Source organism: Lupinus angustifolius, unplaced genomic scaffold (genome assembly GCF_001865875.1).
Source record: "Lupinus angustifolius cultivar Tanjil unplaced genomic scaffold, LupAngTanjil_v1.0 Scaffold_371, whole genome shotgun sequence".
NCBI classification, from domain to species: Eukaryota; Viridiplantae; Streptophyta; class Magnoliopsida; order Fabales; family Fabaceae; genus Lupinus; species Lupinus angustifolius.
In genome coordinates, this window is record NW_017727768.1 from 274842 (window position 1) to 281276 (window position 6435).

A 6435-nucleotide genomic window follows, 5' to 3' on the forward strand; every position below is an offset into this window, starting at 1 on the left:
GTTAATTTATTAGAATTTGACAATTATAACATAGTCTAGAGTTAACATAGAGTTGTAAAGATAGAAGGAAATATTATATTAATATTCTAATAGTTCTAAAGTAAAAGATATTACTTCAATTCTATCTGTCTATTAAGGAGTGTTGCTAGATGTCAACATTGATTAGTAAATTAATGAGTTAATTTACTACTTGTTTAGTAATGAACCTACATGGTCACACACTAACGAGTGTTCTGATTTTTGTTAGACGAGAAAATATTATTCATTAAATTAAATAGTTTAATTTTGCATATTTTCTTTTAAGTGAAATATTATTGTATTTTTTGCTAGCACCAAAAATACAGATAATATTATTCAGTCATATGTATATAATTAAGTGAGACGTAATTAATATATTTCAAAGGTTTGTTTAAATTAAAAAAAATTGATAGGACTAGTTGTCAATTTAAGCATTTGCAAAATCAAAAGAAAAATAACATATTAAATGATAATGATGTGCAGTTGCTAAAAATTAGCACTTGAATTAATTGGAGACGTTTTTGCTTTATTACTTATAAACGAGAGCATGTACATATTGATAGACTATTCATTTGTGTTGACTTATTTTATTCTACGGATCAAACATTGATATAGTAAGGATCGATCTTGTTATAAATACACGTGTAGGACCTTCGTACTTTTGAAAGGAGAATTTTTGAAAGTCATCATAGTCTCCTGAGATGTTTTACAAACATTTTTGTCTCATTGTTATATTGTATGTATATTTTAACACAAATAGATACATTATTTTCTAATGTGCATATTAGGAACACACATAACAACCTTCAATTAGTATCAGAGCAACTTTTTGTATTTTAATTTATGTCGCAACGATTAATTGATTTTTAGAAACTAATACAAATTATTGAGACCGTGAATAATTATGTTTTAATTCACACAGTAATTGGATTTTAATTCACATGATAGTTTTGTGAAAAGCTTTATAATTTTGTGAAAAGCTTCAAGTTTTATTGAAACTTGTGAGTTTTTTTTGTAGACTATTGCAATTACATTATTTAGTTGTTTGAGATTTCCTTGCATGTATTAGTAGAATATTGCATCTACAAATAGCAAGAGAAATTAAGAAATTTTTCTAACGTGTTCTACGGAACAACAACCTCATTATTGGATGATGAGGTACACTATGGCATCACTTAGTGTACTAGTATATAATTAGTATACTGCATATATGAATGTGTTTAATTTAGCAAATTATATAATATGTGTTATATGAATGTGTTGCTGTTATATAATATGCATGTTATATGAATGTCTTCCTGTTATATAATATGCATGTTATATGAATGTGTTACTATTATATAATATGTGTATTGTATAAATATATATAATTAGTCATATATATATAATTAGTAATATTATTATTATTATTAATACTATTATACTCCTAACGTGTTGGTTCTGCAATGTTAGAACAGTAACATATTCACATTAGTATACTATTATATATGTAACATGTGAATGCAGCAGCCTGTGTGAGTTTTTAGTGTTTATAATATATGTAACTATATAGTTATTAGTTAATGATAATTAATTAGTGTACTATTATATTATATAAATTAGATTTATATATCATAGTTACAAATTTGAGAATATATATATTTGTATATATATTATTCAGAAGTTCCATATGATGAAATATGATGGATAAAATTATTTTAATGTTCATAAATTTATTTTCTACAAGATATTTTTTTAAGATCGTGTTAATTATTTAATTTCAAGAGACGATCTGACTATCTGATGACTTGTAATTAAGGGGATTAACATGATAAAAACTTAATTTTATCACTACTTGTCTAGACTATCTAGGGAGTGTAAATATTAATTTAATTATACTTATAGAAATGACCTCACAAACATATAGTTATTTGTTATTCATTATTTTGAATAAAATAGTATTTGATACATTTGCCTTAAAATGTACATTAGAAATGACTTGACAACCTGTACAAATTTTTAAAGGCAATTATTTTATACTTACACTAAAAGAAATATTTATTTCTTAAATTTCTATTGAAGTAAGTGGGGGTAGTTTATTTGTGATATATATCTTTATATGAATATGTTCTCACATATTTGTTTAATTGTGTAGATATATATATCAACATGTCTTCTTTGTCATTATGATCGATACTCGATGATGGAAAGTTGATTGATGACAACTTTCATGACTAGTACCAAACTCTGAGAATTGTTCTCATTCATGAGAAACTCATCGTTAGGATCGATAAGCCTGTTGTGCCTAAACCAATCAATAATGATGATGCTGAGACAATTAGTGCTTATAAGAAGTACTTAGAGGACTTCATGAATATGAAATGCCTCATCTTAGCATCAATGAGTTCTTAACTTCATAGGCAGGATGAGGACATGGACCCAACTGACATCATTGTACATTTTACGAAGAAGTATGGTGCACAGAGTAGGACGGGTATATATCAGTTGTCTAAGACTCTATTTAGGTCCATGTTGAATATGAATGCTCAGGTGGGACCCCATGTTCTGAAGATGATTAGTCTTATAGAACAACTTGAGAAGTTGGGTTGCAAACATGGGGAAGAGTTATCCCAAGGTTTGATTTTGAAATCACTCTTGAACTCGTTCTCACCATTCATTGTTAATTTTAACATGTATAAGATGGATTGTGACTTGTAGGAGATGTTGAATATGTTGATTTATTATCATAATCAATTTGACTCTGGAAAAAACCAAGGATCTTTCTTGGTAGTTGGAAAGTCCCACAAGAAAAATGACAAAAAGGAATAATAAGTCCAGAAAGAAGCCTTTCGCGCCCAAAGGTGATGTGACCAAAGCTAAGGACAAGAAAGATGGGGTTGACCAAAACAATGATGAATGTTTCTTCTGTAAGGAGAAGGGACATTGGAAGAGGAATTGCTGCAAATATCTTGATTTTTTAAAAGAAAAGAAACAAGGTGAGACATTGATGAAAAGTGTTTTCATGATTTCCTTAATTGTTATTGATTCTTCAATATGGGTATTAGATACTGGTAGTAGTTTTAACATCTGAAATTTGTTATAGGGACTACAAATAACTAGATGGTTGAAGAAGGGAGAAGTCAATCTCCAAGTGGGAAATGGAGCAAGTGTTGCAACCAAGGCTATAGGAATAGTCTCCATAAAATGTCGACTAACAATGTACTAGTCTAGGAAAATTGTTACCATGTTCATAATTTCATTTTGAACATTATATCAATTTCTATATTGGATACTCATGGTTATCGTTTTGCTTTTAATAAAGGTGTTTGATCAATTTATAATAATGACATCTTTTATGAAAATGGTTATATCCAACGCCTCATTTATGTCTTACCTCAAGTGTATTTTAACTCGATTGTGCATGTTTCTAGTCTTAAAAGAGAACGAGATAATCAAGTAAACAAAATATATCTTTGACATTGAAGGCTCGGTCATATTGGTGAGAAAATAATTATCAAGTTGCACAAGAAATGTTACCTTGACTATTATGATTATGAATCATACATGACTTGTGAATCTTGTCTAAAAGAAAAAATGACCAAACATCCATTTATTGGAAAAAGAGAAAGAACCTCTGAATTATTGGGACTAATTCATACGGTTTTTTGTGGGCCTATGAGAATTCCAGCCAGAAGAGTATATTCTTATTTTATCACATTCATTGATGATGTGTCGCATTATGGTTTTTTGTACTTCATGAAACATAAATTTGAATCATTTGAATCATTTGAAATGTTCAAAAGATTTCAAAGTGAAATAGAAAAACAAACTGGTAAAATTATCAAGGTGCAAAGATTCGAAAGAGGACGATAATATCTTAATGCTGATTATCTTGGTTATTTGAAAGAGGATGGAATTATCTCACAAAGGACACCTCTAGGTATTCCACAACATAATGGTGTATCTGAAAGAAGGAATCGAAACCTTATTAGATATGGTAAGATCCATGATGGGGTTCATTGATCTTACAATAAGCTTATGTGTGTTAAGTATCAGTGACAGAATACACCTAGAAGGGGAGGGGGGTTGAATACGTGTCGCGGTTCCCAGTTACCGCTATTTTCACCAAAGCCCTATTCTGGAAACTCGCCTAGTTAATCAATTAAAGCTATGACTTAATCGATTAAGTTGCACAGAATTAGCAGTTACTGACTGGCTCAATTACACAGCCAATTACAAATTATACAGAAATGATATAGCAGATATATTTGAACACAAATGATATTTATTTGACAGTAATGCTATATTCAAAATATCAGCTACAATAGGTAATTAAAAGATACTGAAAACAGTAAAGAGATTTGGGAAAGTAACAGCCCGCAACAAGGTTTTCATACTGGTTTGTTTTGCAGTCCACTGCAAAACTACATCCAGTCCTCCCCTCTGATCCGAGAGATTTTTATTCACTAAAATGGAAACCAATGTGTCTTACAAACACACTTCCAATTACAAGACCTTGAACGTTCCCTTCTTGAGTTCCCAGAACCTCTATCTTAGTTTGACCTTACCCAATCGCCTAGGAAAACCATTCCTACGATCCAGCCCCAGCCAAGAGTATGCTCTAAACTCAAGACCTCCAAGTCTTGGTGAAGACTCTCTGATCTCTTTGGTGGTACGACACCAAGAGACGACTTTCCTTGTTACACAAACAACACAAAACACTAAAATAGCTCGAATATTACAAGAAAGAACAAGCTATAAACCCTATACAAATCTCACAATTACTATGAATATTTATAAAATGAAAATCATGAAGAACGTGTAATTTCTACCTTTAATAAATCTCTAAACAGTAGTGAAAGAATCATGCAAGAACAAGATAGGATGAAGAACACATTTGATAATATGCAATGGATGACATGTTAATTCCTAAGCATAATACTATCTCACTCTAATCTCACATGCAATTCTCTCTACCTATATGACATACATGCACATGAAAATACTCAACTTAGCAATTCTAATATGAATGTATAAAATCGTATATGAAATCTGTTAAAGAAATAGTTTATATAGAAAAGTCAATTTTCACCCAATTAATCGATTATGTTGCCTGTTAATCGATTAACGAGCTGTTAGAGAGTAACTGAAATCTGTTTTTCAGTTTTATATTGAAACTGTTGAAAACCATTTTCACGTTAATCGATTAAAGCTTCTCTTAATCGATTAACTGGCATATTTTCAGTATGATGTTAATTGGTAAACTACCTATATGTTATGATTATCAGCTATACATGTTTTACCTTTATGTTATGCCTAAAATGCACAAATAACATGTATGATTAATACATTAACATATAATAAACTAGATTGCATGTCTCATGTAAATGTCATGTCACATGTAAATGATATGATAGTTTGTAGTCTTTGTGAGATTCACATCTAGGTTTACCTAACCTAGACTCAATAACTAAGACACATCTAAGACTCTAGTCTAGACATGAAGCTCTTGAATCTTTGGCATGTTGATTTGTTGATTTTTCTTTAAGCTTTCACTAAGTCCTTTGTCTTCATCAAAACATAGGAAAGCATAAGTGCTCTCTTGACACATTGCACTTTCAAAACTAATTTATTTGTTTGAGCAAAAAGTAGAAAGAGTATGAAGTTATTCTTTTATATTATGAATATTTTGGTTGTTTCTATACTATTTTTAAAATATACATTTTTAATATTTATTATCATATATATATATATGTAATATAATTTTTTTACTTTTAATACCTTATAACAAAGGTTAGAGATATTAAAATAAAAGATGATATAAAAATTAATATCAATGTTTAAAAACATTATACACAAGTAAATAAAAGTTAATAAACTAATTCACAAAAAAAATGATGTCCATCCAAATAATGATAAAATAAGGTCAATTCATGAATGCATGGTTGTTGATTTCAAAGTGAAAAAGCATAGCTAGACAACGGAAGCTTGATAATATTTACAACCTGCACACATTAAACAACAAAACAACCTTTCTCCCCCTTTTGACATTATCAAAAAGATAAACTAAATGAAATTTTGGTCAAAAGTAAGAAGAGATATGAAGTGAACTCAAACTATAATTAATCAATTAATTTTGGGAATATAATTAATTAACAAGTTGATGAAAGAATTGAACACGTCCACAAATTTATCAACATTTAATTGATTAAAATAGCAGGTTAATCGATTAAACCAACAGAATACAACAATATGACAGATTTAATGGCATGAAGGTTTATACATGAACCAATCAAGCATGGAGCGATCAAGCATTTACATTATAGCATTGAAACAGTAGGCTCAAACAAACATAAGTTATACATATAACCAAACATGATCAAGATCCATTAAACATGCGATCATGCTATATTTGACATATATAAGCAAAACGAAACC